Genomic DNA, 16,929 nt, shown 5'->3' with positions numbered 1-16,929 from the left:
TCTCAGCTGTGATTCAGCTTTCTCAGCATCTCTCTGACCCCATCATTCTCTTCAAATCTTAACATTGAATTACTTGTAATATTGAAGCTTCTTGGGGAAAAGAGAGAAAGGCCCCTGCTCTGGGTCTCCACTGTCTTATTTCCTAGCCATTCTTTCCTGTAAATTTGGCAGATGTTTCTACTCCCACCCTGTCAAGGAGCTTATGCTTTCAAGAACTCTCCCAACTGCCAAGTCAAACTTCTCAGCTCCTATCCAATATTATTATTCTGTGTGCTTAGTGATCTCCCAGCCTTTCCCTTCCCTCCATCCCTTTCCTGTTCCCCCGACCCCTCCTTCCCCTCCTCTTTTTCTCTTTGTTCTTTGATACTTCACTCACTCATCCTGAGCACATTCACTGTGCACCTTCTCCATGAAAGGCCGGACACTAGAACCTACCATCTAGTGGAGGAAGGTACCCACAGAAACTAGAACATTCTACAAAGTGCTATAAATATGCTGCCAGAAGCTTAGGTGGTTCAGAGGAAACACAAAAGGAGCTGTAATTCTCTCTTAGGAGAGAACACTGTATAAGAGATAATGACAGATGTGCACTTCTGGCAGAGGGACTGACAGGATCAAGGCTGGAGAGCCTAATGGCTTGCTCAGAATAATAGGAAGAAAGTGTACAGTGTCTTCTCATCACCTTGTCCCCAGTCAGCTCACTGAGGTCTCACTATCACACATAGTTGCTCCCTGTTTCTCTCCTCTTCTCAACCAAGACCTTGTCTCCCGAGTGGCCTCATGTTCAATCAACACTATCCAGCAAAGTAGAACATCGATCCTTCTTAGCCTTCCCCTCCCCAGCAACATTCTAATCTGCAGCCATTCATTTCCCCAGGAAAATTGTGTGAGGCTTATAAATGGTCTCCCCACCTTACATCTCCCTCCCCTCACTTAATACAAGCTATTAGGAGAGACTTATAACAAACAAATAGCACAGTGGCATCTCCCTTTGTTTCCTGTCACCACAGAAGGCCTTCTCCAAACCTGAAACCCACCAAGCTCTCCCATGATCCTCCCCAATCTATGGCTTCTTAACCAGTGAGAAGTCATTCAACCTCTTCTCCAAGGATTTTCAAGTAAAATTGGAAATTGCCCCAGGAAGATTACACTATATTGCTATCTGGTGGATTTGAGCTCTCTCTGAAATGCCAACTCACAGAGCCACGGGTACCCATTTCCCTGGCTGAGAAACTAAGAAATGTCAGTGCCTTTGACTAGCACAAAATACCCTCTCAGTGCAGCCTGTGCCTGGCCCTCTATTGCACATGTCACCTTTGTCAGTTCATCTTATGTTCTAGCAATAGTTTTCTCCATATTCTCAGACTCTAGAACAGGGCCCAATTTTTAAAATGAGCTAGTGATACTCTGGTTCAGAAGTTATCTCCAACTGTAAGACACTCCTCATATTAAAATATGAACTCATAAAAAATTCACCATCTTTCTTATAGTCTGATTTTTATTAATGTAACAGTCTTTTCGTTTGTTTATGCCAGTACTGGGGATTGAACCTACAGCCTCGTGTGTATGCTTATCAAGTACTCTAGACCCACATTTCAAATTTTTTGTTTTATTATAATGTTCACATGCTTGTTATTTTTAAATAAATAGCAAGTCATACAGAAAAAATACAAACTTTACTCTAAGTCCCCCATTCTATATCTATAATCACTAGCAGTTATGTTCCAGCATGCATTCAAACTTAATTAATCCATCTCTGACTCAGAGCAGCACATTCTTGTAGGATGTGCCACTGTCCATACTCCCATCACCTGAGAAAAGAACAGTGAGTATCTAAAGGAATAAAAGGGTCCTTGCAACCCTCACATCCCTCAGTGGCAAAGTCCGTCATTCTCACATAAGCCTCCTCCTGCTGGATTCAACTTTATCACAAAATCCTGATGTCCTTCTGCCCCCCAGACCTAACTTCCCTCATCACCCATCTCCCCTACCTGCTCCCTGAGTTCTACTCCAGGATACAGCCTTGGCAGGGGAGACTCTCTAGGCCTTTCTAATTACAGAGGAATTGACAGGATAGGGTGGAGAGATGTGTATTTTTAGCTGTGGTGAAGAGAAAGGAAATCAAAAGAGAAAATGTTCTTACCTCAGCTCCTGCCCCTGAGCTCAGCAGGCTCCTGGGGTCTTGAACTGGAAATGTTTGGGAATGAGAGACTGAAGGCGAGACAAAGCTATGGAGGAGTGGTGGGAGGGGAAGAAAATGGTTAACACTGCTGTCAGAATATTTGTTTAGGAGAGGTTTGCAAAACAGGGAACTGTGTTTACTGCTCAGTGTTGGAGAGCTAACAAGAAATAGATACACAGACTGTATGATGCTAACTGCCTTTGACACCAGTGATAGCCCTTTGGTTACAGCGAATTCACCCCATGCCGAAATGGATTATTGCATGCGTCTGTTGTCTTGAGAGCCACCCTTTTCAAATATTCTAATACTCGTGTTAGCTCATCTGTCCACTTACTGATTTATTTGAAGGCAGATTGGTGTGAGGGAGCACCAGGCAGGAAGGACCCTTTGAGGATGCAGGTCTGAGGGATAAGAAGGATAAGGATGGTTGTTGAGTCACATACTCAGCTATGGAGCCTTGAAGCAGATGCAGAATTGCCCCCAAGAGTCAATCTGGAGTGACAGCTCATTCATATCTCCCTTTACCATTTATCATGTTCTCTCTCTCTGTCTCTCTCTCTCTCTGTGTCTCTCTGTCTCTCTCTGTCTCTCTGTCTCTCTCTCTCTCTTTGTGTGTGTGTGTGTGTGTGTGTGTGTGTGTGTGTGTGTGTGTGTGTGTGTGTGTATACAGACCTGGTAGAATATTGTACAAGAAGATTTGCTAAAACTTTTGACAGAGTGGCGCCTAAATTGCCCAATAATAACTATCTGCATGCCAGAGGGGCTGAGGACTTGGCTCATGAAGCTGGCTACTTCATCAGTCCTAATCTGGCTCTGGGATTGAGTATCAAGGTTGGAAAGCCAAAAACTAGAGTCTGATGTCAGTGCAGCACTGTAGAAAAAGGAGAAGGAAAGTTGGGAGTGGGGGAGAAAGGGGAGGAGGGAGGAAGAAGAGGAGACGAACATACAAATAAGAAGTAGAGGCAAGCAGGCAAGCAACACATCTTAACATTTTGAAAACAACTCTGTACACTTGGACCACCAACTATGGAGGGGGGTCTTGCCCTCAGCCAATCCTTCCTGGAAATGCCCTCACAGAGTGACCCAGGGCTATGTCTCATAGTTGATTCTATATCCCCTCAAGCTGACAATCAAAATTATCCATCTCAATACCAACAACCCATGCCAACTTTACAGGCTGTTTGCTACCAGGGATAAACTGAGTTGGATGGACTCTGAGGTCAGTTCCAGGTCCTATGGGGGAAATGGCTGGGGTTAATGTTTGCTGTCTTCTGCAGGCTTGCAACAGTTGAGAGACAACTTGAGGCTGCATACAGTGGAATCACATCACAAGTACCTTTTATTCACTCAAATGCAATCATACTGATTCTACAAAAATTAAGAGAGACAGATCAATTTAAAATTGAATCTACCCACCCTTATACCTGGCAGTAACATCCTCCTGAGTGAGGGGTGGCAGTCTCTCTATTCTTATGCCTTTTCTGCTGCAAGTGCCCACTGTAATAAATGCAATTCTGGTGATTTAAGGAAATAGGAAGCACTTATATCAAGTACATGCCGAATTTGATATCTCTAAAACCAGTAACTTGCAACTCTTCTTAAATGCTGTGGTCCTGGGGAACTTTATAGGTTGATTTCATTTATATGCATTCTACAAAGACTCTACACTTTACGGTCTACCATTAATACCACATGTGGACTTATGCTTCTTGCCATCCAGGTGAGATGAACCAAACTGAAGGGACTAGAAATTATATGGGGATCTATCTATAGAAGAACTCTATCACCTCCCCTATCTCTCTGTCTCATAAGTTAGCCAAGTACTAAACTTCTCTGCCAGCATCATTAAAGAGAAAGAGTGATACTGAGGAATTCCCCAGGGTCAAGTGCTGGGAAATTCCTTGCTGTGTTGTGCTCCTGAGTTTTGAATGTGTATTTCCAAACCCAGCCAACTTGGGCAAGTGGATAACTTTTCTCTATCTATGCCTTTGTCTCTAATGGGGTTTGTACCCTTCACAAGTTGCTTTCAAAGAACAAACTCAATGTTACACTGTAAAAATATAAAAGGAATTGGAAGGTTTTTGTTTGTTTTGTTTCATTTTACTTTATTTCATTTTTGAGACAAGCTCTTATTACATAGCCCTAGATGTCCTACTCCTGTCTATGTATACAAGGATAACCTCAAACTCACAGAGATCCACCTGTCTCTGCCTCTTGGGTGTTGGAATTAAAGGAGTGGGCCACCACACCCAGTGGTAGTTGAAGCTTTGTTAAAGACTCTGAAAATGTATTTTCTTCTTTACAAGTAAATGTAATTCCCAAAATAATGAAGCATGTCTTCCCTGAGCACTCTGCCCGTCAATATTTGGTGAGCTTCATGCTGCTCCTGGTAAGAACAAGACAGATCAAGCCTGGTTCTATTGGGCTTTGACTATGCTCATCCTCTTCTTTGAGAGTCTGCCTTCCCCCCATGTCATCTGTCTCTTCATCCATGTGTGTCAATGGGCACTCAACTGCTCTTAAGGGGCACATGACAAACCTGAAGAGATTTTCCTGTGCTCTCCTCTCCTTTCTGCTACTCTACCCACTTCCTCTTCTTTCTTCCACTCTGTTCCCTCCCTTACTCCCATCTCTTCCTCTGCCCTTCCCTCTCTTCTCTCCTCTCTAGGATTGTTGCTTCATGTCCGTCCTGAACCACTGCAGTTTGTGAGGCCAGAGAGACAGCTTGGGGGATAGGGGCATCTGTTACTAAGCATGGTGACATGTGCCCAATGGACCCACATGGCAGAAGGAAAGACTCAACTTTTGTAAGTTGTCCTCTGACCTCTCTGTATGCATGCCATGGTGAGCATGTGCTCACACACATACACACAGGGATAAACCACTCCAAAACTGTGGTTTTGGTTTTATGTTCATGTGTACAGCATATATCTAGATATCCATAGGCTCATATATATGTGTGAACAAATGTATATGTGTGAATAAGGATACCTTTTTTCTTTTTTAATTTTTTTCCAGCTAAAAGGGTAAAGACCAAAGCAGAAAGCCTGTTATAATTTTTTTCTGCAAGACACATAAGCACTTTAGACATTATTCTAAAAGACTTTGGGGCAGAGAAATTTTATATCTAGCCTCTGACAAAGAAAAGAGCAGAAAAAGAGATTCTGGGTGAAAAAAGTATGTTTCTGAGTAAACAAATTAAGATGACTTAGCATGTTAAATATCATAATTAAGGACATCTATAAAGACCATCAATAAGTCAGTATCTTAAAATGAGAGTTCATAATATGGGGAAAATATTAGCAAGACACAAAACCCAAAAAGTAATTTATAAAGATAGCTTCACTGTACAGTATGGTCCCCGTGGTACACACATGGCCATTGAGCACTTGTGCTGTAACTGACCCGAACTGTAGGATGCTAGAAAGATAAAGTACACAATGTGGAAGGATCTCTGGAAAAATCACTGATTCCATGTGATAATGTCTGAGGTTGGTGGGATAAATAAGATAGATTAGGAAAAGTTTTTCCTGCAAACAATTACTTAAAAACCCTCTTTTACTTTTGCTAGCCATTTTCTCATCACTATGAGAAATACAGAAAGTTATTTATGGAGTTGGGGGTGGGCGAGGTTTCATGTCAGCAAAGATGTGGTGCTAAAGGATATTGTTCATAGCTGTTGTGGTATAATTAATAAAGGGCACGACTGGTTCCCACGTGTCACCACTCCATGTTCCCCTGGTACTCTCGGACCCTGGCATTAGTTCTGGCACCATAGCGCTATATAGAACTAACCTTAATTTATCTCAGCAGTGACTGGTTTCAGTGAGGCACCATGCCACATTAGCCTAACTATTTTCTGGCCCCAGCAGTCTCTCTGTTCCCATTGGTAGTCACCCTGGCCAGTTGGGAACCGTGGTCCCAGCTACCCGGTAATATCAAGACTCAACAAACTGTAACCCAACATTCAGATTTATATGTTAAATACTCAATGTATAATACATCCACACAATTAATTTACAACCAAATGATAAGGATATAAACTGCCCACCTAGATAAGATAAATTTGCCTATAGAAATCCATCACTTAAGAAATATTCATAACAACCTGTATCTGTGTAGAGATGCATAGCGAGGATTGTTTACGTCTGCCTTCATGTTGCTTCTCTCCTTTCTGCTCCTCCTCTCCTTCTAAAACCTCTGTTCCCACCTCCCTTTCTTCTCATCCAGTGATAGGTCTTGTTTTATCTTGTGTCTGCCTTCACCTGCATAAGGACATCAACCTACACATAGTGGCACAGACAGAAATATGGAGAGCTCAGGTGGAACCAGAGGCAGACAGAAACTTAAAGGCCTGTCCCTGGTGACCCATGTACACCACTAATGAACATGTTCAAAGGACCATTAGCTGGCAACCAAGTATTCAACCACACAAGCTTGTAGGGGACATTCCACATTCAACCCCTCACACTGGTAGAACATTTTAACCTCTGCGAGGCTCACATCATAACTCTACAGCCAAATCCTGAACATATAAGAAATGTTTTTAAGTTAACAAGGAAAAGGCAGCAGTCCCAATGGAAAGATGACAAGCAATGAAAACAGACAGTCTACAGAGAGATAAATGCAAAGCAAGCATATGAGTATCTGCTCACAATAATGAAGGACAAACTGAATGCAAACTGAAAACTCAACAAAAATATTTTACAGCTGGGCAAAATCAGAAAATTGGATAATGCCAAGAGTTGTTGGAGATTTAAGGAAGCAGGCACCCTCTGCACTGTGGATGAATACAGCCATTCCAGGGAACCATCTGCCAATACCTAGTTGAATTAAATGCACACATATGCTATGGTCCAGAAATTCCACTCCTACACTTATTTCTCTGATGAATAGCTGTACAACTCCAAAGAAGCCCAAGTCTAAGGATGTACATTTTCATTTTATTTATAGTGTGATGTCAGGTGTTAGAGGCAAGCTGAATATACAGTAAAGTACAGGGAGTGGATCACACATGTTGTAGCTGGTGGTTACTTACCACAGAGAATGCTGTGGTTGAAAGTTATTGACTACATTAACATGTGATGGTGCAGATGAGTCTTACCATAGTGGATAATGAATGGTATATGTGTAGATATGTCTCCATGTTAGAATGAGTATGTCAATGTGTGTGGATGGGCATGGGTGGGTTCAAAATAATACATGTTCACTAAACACATCCTAATATAAGTTAGATATCAAGTCCTGTAGAATATGATAGGGAGACAGTGGGTAGTAGGAATAACGTTATTGGGTAACAGAGAACAAATACATGTTCATGGACTCCCATTCTTTGTCTGACCCAAGAAACATGATAAACTTATATCTTCAATGGAAAAAAAACTAAAGCAGTGACTTTGGTCTATAAAGGAATGATAGACAAGAAATACCATATTGTGAGTACCCAATGTATGCAATTATTTTCTCATTCAAGGTGAGAAAAAAACACAATAAACTGGATAAATCTGGATAATATAAAAATAAACACAGCCATTTATCTAATGAGACAAGTTTTGTGCTTGCACTAAATTCTCAGAACACCGTCTGCCTTAAATTTGAACTAGTTATTTTAGTATTATGTTCTTGGAAGATTGTTCATGAGAGATTGTGACTTGGGGAGGTGAAGCTAAGAAGGATGGGTAGAAAGAAAAAATATAGGACAGTAAGATTCAGGAACCTCCAGTTTCTATTTCAACCACATTGATCTACTTTAGGCATTAAATTTCCACATAATCTTTTATTTGACGAAAGGATTGTGATTAAAAAGAAAAAGACATGAGTGGCGTCCTTGTGGGCCATTATAGAAGATGTGGAACAGTGTACCAGCGTCTTCATCCATGTTACACAAAACCTGCAGACTATCCTTCATGCCGTCATCTTTTAGCAACAAAGGTGGAAACCGCAGGCAAATATTAGATCGATGTTTTCAGAAAGACTTTTTGAGAAGCTGGGGTAATGCAATATGGCCTGTCTCTTCCTGGTAATAGAACGTACCAGAAAGAGCAAGCTTGGAGAATCGAGGAGGACTAACAGCTGCTATTCTTTGAACCAACTCTCCAAGCTCCTTCTCAGGGTTGCTTCCAGGAGATTTAGCAAGAGCCAAGTCCCCAAGTTACAGATATGTTCACCTGGTGACTGAAAGGGTGGGGGACGACCACCTCAAGGAAAATTGAAATGTCATTAAACACAAAGAGCCTGGTTTGCATTCTTACCTTAGTGGATAATAAACACATATACGCATGTATCCACAAACACACATGCACAGAAGTGAGCCACAGAAGTGCGTACAGGTAAAGTCAGTATTGTGATTTGAATGTCAATTGTTTCTTTCAGGCTACCATGATGGGAGGCTTGACTGCCAAATTCTAGGAAGTGACTGGATCCTGAGAACTCTGATGTAAGCAACAGATGGATTCCTTGGTGTCTCTATCATGGTAGCATGATAGAGAGGTGCTAAAACTAGAAAGTAGAACATAGTTGGAGGAAGTATGTCACATGCCTTAGAAGAGTGTATATTGTGTATATTATGTGGTGTAAGTATTAACACTACATGATATTTGTATGTGCACACAGGTGCATGGGGGCTACATGTGAGCATATGTGCACACCCAAGAACAATCTAAAGTATCATTTTACATGAGTCCTTCACAATGCAGTTATTGGGCTATGGCTTACCGACTACAATAGGCTAGCTGACCAGGAAGCCAGGCATCTACCTGTCTCTAACTCTCCAGCTCTAGGATTACAAATGTGCACCACTGTGTCCAGATGTTTTATATGGATTCTGGGACTCTGGTCTTCATGTTTACAGAGCAGGTCCATTCTGGGCTGACCAAACTCCCCAACCCTACAAAATATATATTATGAAAAGTTTGAAGGGATGGGGAATGAACAAGAGGAGGTGAAGAAGATTATATGACATAATGAAGGGAGTGCTAAAGTTTTGGCTAGAATCTACTCCAGGTGCTTGTGTATTAAGGTCTTGATTCTCAATTCATGGTGCTATCAGAAATATAGCCTTTCGAACACGGGGGCTTTGGATTATTTTAGCCATGCCCTTGATTGAGACCATGGACATTTGTATTGTCCTTTCTCATTTGACTGCCTGATATGAAGTGAGCAGCTCTGCCCAAGCATGTGCTCCCTGACAGGGTATGCTGTCTTCCTTCCAAGTGTCCCAATGACACAACCTCTCAACCATGGACTGACATCTCCAAAACTGTTAGCCAAAACAAGCCTTTCCTCTTCACAACTTGGTTGTCTGCTATCCATCTGACTAACACACAAAGTGTATTAGTTTACTAAAGCATCTATAACAAATCCCCACTGAGCCTACAGAGGTAATCAATAATACTCGTCCTTTCTGTTTTTTTATTTGATTTTATGTATTTGTGCAATTTGCTTTCTCTTTACTGCTGACCTATTGGTTGTTGGTAGACTCTAGGAAAAGAAGACACAATGTCTCTGACTATATACCCACTGCTCAATCACCCCTTGGCCTTTTGGCTAAGATCAACTGTATACCCACTGCTCAGCCCATCGGGCTCCAACAGCTAGCTCCAAACCCATAGTCACCCATATGGTCCTGATTAACCTCACAAACAGAAAAGAAAGGAGTAACATGAGTGTCCAGGTGAGTTTTAGGGGAGGAGCATGGATAGATAAGGATGCCAGGGAGGTGGAGAAAGGGTGGGGCGTCAATGTTGTTATGTGTGTGAAACTTGGTATATATTGGAAAAGAACAAATTTACTTAATTAAAAAAATATTAGAAATATCTAGAGTTACAAGGTATGTGAGACCTTTTGTACAAAGTTTAAGGAAGTGGCAAAAACGGGAAAAAAAAGACAAGAAAAATACTTCAATAATGCATCATTTCAACAAGCAAAAATGAAGGCTCTACACCTAGAATGACTAAATCCTCATAATTATAACTAAAGGTAAGAATAATAACAAAATAAAATACCAAGGCTTGAACTTAAACATAATGGGAAAATCAATAATATTCATCATTTTTATTTTACTTTATGCATATGAGTGTTTTGCTTCTATGTATGTATCTGGAACATGTGTATGCAGTGCAAGCAGAGACCAAAAGTGTCAGATCCCTTGGAACTGAAGTCACAGACTGGCACCATGTGGGCGCCAACAACTGAACCCAGGTCTTCTGCAAGAGCCTCAAGTGCTCTTGGCTGCTGAGCCATCTCTCCAGCCCTTTATCCTGGCTTCATTTAAATTTTTTCATGGGAAAAAAATAACAAAATACCAGATAAAATTTCTTCCAAATATGAATACCAAAACCACAGATCACAGGTGGCCAGCAAACCTATGGGGAAAAAATGCAAAGAAAAATGTTACGAAATATAAAGCTGATAAGAACATATCTCAGAAGTCAGAAGGGGAAAACCACATGGCACGTGGCAGAAGAACAATAAAAATAATGGCTGATTCTTATCAGGAGCAACAGAGAATGGAAAGTAGCAGAGAAATGCCTTTACCTTTCATGAAGAGGAAAACCATCTTCAACATAGATTCCATAGCCAGAAAAAAAAAAAAAAAAGACATAAAAATAAAGTAAAGCATCTTAAGTCACACTACATAAAATGTATGGGAAGATTCTCGTGCTGAGGGAATGATTCCGGATGGACTTAAGAGTTGAAGGGAAAGTTCTCTGCACCCAAATTCCATGGGAGGGAGAGCTAAACCTTCAGAGGGGCAGACATGCTTGGGAAGCCAGAAGAGACTACACTCTGCCCACATTTCTGACTCCAGAGGAAAACACCTAACGCCATCTGGGACCCCGGTGCACAGGGGCTCTGGGAAAAGGCAGCGCAGGCCCTCCTGGTTGCCACCCTCACCGAGAGCTCAAAAGCAGCCCCCCACGAGCAATGTGAGCCTCGGGACCACAGGTAAGATGAACTTTTCTGCTCCAAGCAACCTGCCTTGTGGACTCAGGACACACAGAGCCAAAATTCCTCTGGGACTGGACACTTCTGGTTTTTAGCTGGAACCCCAACCGCGCTGATCCCCGCCCACAGCTCAATGATCCCAAATCCCTTGGGAAAGAGAGCTCACCTCCTGGGCACTCCTGAGACTACAGAGCAGGGGAGACCACCAATACTGCCCACACCTGCCCACATCCCTGGCCCAAGAGGAAACTGTATACCGCCTCTAGGAACCAGAAGATAGGGGCACTCGAGTGGCAGGTTCCCTGCAGTCCAGATACTGCCCGGACCTGAAGGGACCTGGTCAACAGTTCTCTGCACCCAATTCCCATAGAAAGGAGAGCTAAACCTTCAGAGGGGCAGACATTCCTGGGAAGCCAGAAGAGACTACACTCTGCCCACATTTCTGAGTCTAGAGAAAAACACCTAGTGCCATCTGGGACCCCGGTGCATGGGGACTCCAGGAAAAGCCAGCGAAGGCCCTCCTGGTTGCCGCCCTCACGGAGAGCTCAAAAGCAGCACCCCACAAGCAAGTTGAGCTGCGGGACCACAGGTAAGGCCATTTTACCAAAAGCGATCTACAGATTCAATGAAATCCCCATCAAAATTCCAACTCAATTCTTCATAGAGTTAAAAAGAGCAATTTGCAAATTCATTTGGAATAACAAAAAATTAAGGATAGTAAAAACTATCCTCAACAATGAAAGAACTTCTGGGGGAATCACCATCACTGACCTCAAGCTATATTAGAGGGCAATAGTAATAAAAACTGTATAGCATTTGTACAGAGATACGCAGATATGTCAATAGAATAGGATTGAGGAGATCTGAAGGGCCCTGATCAAAAGCTCCATACACCCAAATCATGTGGGAGGTAGAGCTAAACCTTCAGAGAGGCAGACACATCTGGGAAGGGAGAAGAGACTATACTCTGCCCACATTTCTGACTCCAGAGGAAAACACCTAATGCCATCTGGGACCCTGGTGCACTGGGGCCCTGGGAAAAGGTGGCACAGGCCCTCCTGGTTGCCACCCTCACAGAGAGCTCAAAAGCAGCCCCTCACAAGCAACTTCAGCCGAGGGACCACAGGTAAGACCAAATTTTCTGCTCTGAGCAACCTGCCTGGTGGACCCAGGACACAGGACCACAGGAACAGCTGAAGACCAGTAAACAGGAAAGACTACACGCCCGAAAGCAAAACACTCTGTTCCCATAACTGGCTGAAAGAAAACAGGAAAACAGGTCTACAGCACTCCTAACACACAGGCCTATAGGACAGTCTAGCCACTGTCAGAAATAGCAGAACAGGTAACACCAGAGACAACCTGATGGCGAGAGGCAAGCACAGGAACCCAAGCAACAGAAACCAAGACTACATGGCATCATTGGAGCCCAATTCTCCCACCAAAGCAAACAGTGAATATCCAAACACACCAGAAAAGCAAGATCTGGATTTAAAATCACATTTGATCATGATGATGGAGGACTTCAAGAAAGACATGAAGAACTCCCTTAGAGAAACACAGGAAAACATAAATAAACAAGTAGAAGCCTATAGAAAGGAATCACAAAAATCTATGAAAGAATTCCAGGAAAACACAATCAAACAGGTGAAGACTCAATGAGAAGATCAAACCTCAGGATAATAGGTATAGAAAAGAGTGAGGACTCCCAGTTCAAAGGACCAGTAAATATCTTCAACAAAATCATAAAAGAAAACTTCCCTAACCTAAAGAAAGAGATACCCATAAACATACAAGAAGCCTCCTTGCAAAACTCCAAATAGATTGGACCAGAGAAGAAACTCCTCCTGTCACATAATAGTCAAAACACCAAACGCACAAAATAAAGAAAGAATATTAAAAGCAGTAAGGGAAAAAGGTCAAGTAACATATAAAGGGAGACCTATCAGAATCACACCAGACTTCTCGCCAGAAACTATGAAAGCCAGAAGATCCTGGACAGATGTCATACAGACCCTAAGAGAACACAAATGCCAGCCCAGGTTACTGTATCCTGCAAAACTCTCAATTAACATTGATGGAGAAACCAAGATATTCCATGACAAAACCAAATTTACACAATATCTTTCTACAAATCCAGCACTACAAAGGATAATAAATGGTAAAGCCCAACATAAAGAGGCAAGCTATACCCTAGAAGAAGCAAGAAACTAATCGTCTTGGCAACAAAACAAAGAGAAGAAAAGCACACAAACATAACCTCATATCCCAATATGAATATAACAGGAAGCAATAATCACTATTCCTTAATATCTCTCAACATCGATGGCCTCAACTCCCCAATAAAAAGACATAGATTAACAAACTGGATACGCAACGAGGATCCTGCATTCTGCTGCCTACAGGAAACACACCTCAGAGACAAAGACAGACACTACCTCAGAGTGAAAGGCTGGAAAACAATTTTCCAAGCAAATGGTCGGAAGAAGCAAGCTGGAGTAGCCATTCTAATATCAAATAAAATCAATTTTCAACTAAAATTAATCAAAAAAGATAAGGAAGGACACTTCATATTCATCAAAGGAAAAATCCATCAAGATGAACTCTCAATCCTAAATATCTATGCCCCAAATACAAGGGCACCTACATATGTAAAAGAAACCTTACTAAAGCTCAAAACACACATTGCACCTCACACAATAATAGTAGGAGATTTCAACACCCCACTCTCATCAATGGACAGATCATGGAAACAGAAATTAAACAGAGACGTAGACAGACTAAGAGAAGTCATGAGCCAAATGGACTTAACAGATATTTATAGAACCTCCTATCCTAAAACAAATGGATATACCTTCTTCTCAGCTCCTCATGGTACTTTCTCCAAAATTGACCATATAATTGGTCAAAAAACAGGCCTCAACAGGTACAGAAAGATAGAAATAATCCCATGCGTGATATCGGACCACCACGGCCTAAAACTGGTCTTCAATAACAATAAGGGAAGAATGCCCACATATACGTGGAAATTGAACAATGCTCTACTCAATGATAACCTGGTCAAGGAAGAAATAAAGAAAGAAATTAAAGACTTTTTAGAATTTAATGAAAATGAAGGTACAACATACCCAAACTTATGGGACACAATGAAAGCTGTGCTAAGAGGAAAACTCATAGCTCTGAGTGCGTACAGAAAGAAACAGGAGAGAGCATATGTCAGCAGCTTGACAGCACACCTAAAAGCTATAGAACAAAATGAAGCAAATATACCCAGGAGGAAGGAGAAGGCAGGAAATAATCAAACTCAGAGCTGAAATCAACCAAGTAGAAACAAAAAGGACCATACAAAGAATCAACAGAACCAAAAGTTGGTTCTTTGAGAAAATCAACAAGATAGATAAACCCTTAGCCAGACTAATGAGAGGACACAGAGAGTGTGTCCAAATTAACAAAATCAGAAATGAAAAGGGAGACATAACTACAGATTCAGAGGAAATCCAAAAAATCATCAGATCCTACTACAAAAGCCATATTCAACAAAACTTGAAAATCTGCAGGAAATGGACAATTTCCTACACAGATACCAGGTACCGAAGTTAAATCAGGAACAGATAAACCATTTAAACAACCCCATAACTCCTAAGGAAATAGAAGCAGTCATTAAAGGTCTCCCAACCAAAAAGAGCCCAGGTCCAGACGGGTTTAGTGCAGAATTCTACCAGACCTTCATAGAAGACCTCATACCAATATTATCCAAACTATTCCACAAAATTGAAACAGATGGAGCACTCCCGAATTCCTTCTATGAAGCCACAATTACTCTTATACCTAAACCACACAAAGACCCAACAAAGAAAGAGAACTTCAGACCAATTTCCCTTATGAATATCGATGCAAAAATACTCAATAAAATTCTGGCAAACCGAATCCAAGAGCACATCAAAACAATCATCCACCATGATCAAGTAGGCTTCATCCCAGGCGTGCAGGGATGGTTTAATATACGGAAAACTATCAACGTGATCCATTATATAAACAAACTGAAAGAACAGAACCACATGATCATTTCATTAGATGCTGAGAAAGCATTTGACAAAATTCAACACCCCTTCATGATAAAAGTCCTGGAAAGAATAGGAATTCAAGGCCCATACCTAAACATAGTAAAAGCCATATACAGCAAACCAGTTGCTAACATTAAACTAAATGGAGAGAAACTTGAAGCAATCCCACTAAAATCAGGGACTAGACAAGGCTGCCCACTCTCTCCCTACTTATTCAATATAGTTCTTGAAGTTTTAGCGAGAGCAATCAGACAACAAAAGGAGGTCAAGGGGATACAGATCGGAAAAGAAGAAGTCAAAATATCACTATTTGCAGATGATATGATAGTATATTTAAGTGATCCCAAAAGTTCCACCAGAGAACTACTAAAGCTGATAAACAACTTCAGCAAAGTGGCTGGGTATAAAATTAACTCAAATAAATCAGTAGCCTTCCTCTACACAAAAGAGAAACAAGCCGAGAAAGAAGTTAGGGAAATGACACCCTTCATAATAGACCCAAATAATATAAAGTACCTCGGTGTGATTTTAACCAAGCAAGTAAAAGATCTGTACAATAAGAACTTCAAGACACTGAAGAAAGAAATTGAAGAAGACCTCAGAAGATGGAAAGATCTCCCATGCTCATGGATTGGCAGGATTAATATAGTAAAAATGGCCATTTTACCAAAAGCGATCTACAGATTCAATGCAATCCCCATCAAAATACCAATCCAATTCTTCAAAGAGTTAGACAGAACAATTTGCAAATTCATCTGGAATAACAAAAAACCCAGGATAGCTAAAACTATCCTCAACAATAAAAGGACTTCAGGGGGAATCACTATCCCTGAACTCAAGCAGTATTACAGAGCAATAGTGATAAAAACTGCATGGTATTGGTACGGAGACAGACAGAGAGACCAATGGAACAGAATTGAAGACCCAGAAATGAACCCACACACCTATGGTCACTTGATTTTTGACAAAGGAGCCAAAACCATCCAATGGAAAAAAGATAGCATTTTCAGCAAATGGTGCTGGTTCAACTGGAGGGCAACATGTAGAAGAATGCAGATCGATCCATGCTTATCACCCTGTACAAAGCTTAAGTCCAAGTGGATCAAGGACCTCCACATCAAACCAGACACACTCAAACTAATAGAAGAAAAACTAGGGCAGCATCTCGAACACGTGGGCACTGGAAAAAATTTCCTGAACAAAACACCAATGGCTTATGCTCTAAGATCAAGAATCAACAAATGGGATCTCATAAAACTGCAAAGCTTCTGTAAGGCAAAGGACACTGTGGTTAGGACAAAACGGCAACCAACAGATTGGGAAAAGATCTTTACCAATCCTACAACAGATAGAGGCCTTATATCCAAAATATACAAAGAACTCAAGAAGTTAGACTGCAGGGAGACAAATAACCCTATTAAAAAATGGGATTCAGAGCTAAACAAAGAATTCACAGCTGAGGAATGCCGAATGGCTGAGAAACACCTAAAGAAATGTTCAACATCTTTAGTCATAAGGGAAATGCAAATCAAAACAACGCTGAGATTTCACCTCACACCAGTGAGAATGGCTAAGATCAAAAACTCAGGTGACAGCAGATGCTGGCGAGGATGTGGAGAAAGAGGAACACTCCTCCATTGTTGGTGGGATTGCAGACTGGTACAACCATTCTGGAAATCAGTCTGGCGGTTCCTCAGAAAATTGGACATTGAACTGCCTGAAGATCCAGCTATACCT

Source organism: Rattus norvegicus, chromosome 15 (genome assembly GCF_036323735.1).
Source record: "Rattus norvegicus strain BN/NHsdMcwi chromosome 15, GRCr8, whole genome shotgun sequence".
Lineage (NCBI taxonomy): Eukaryota > Metazoa > Chordata > Mammalia > Rodentia > Muridae > Rattus > Rattus norvegicus.
The sequence above is the reverse complement of the archived record's forward strand: the minus strand, read 5'-3'. Positions refer to the sequence as shown.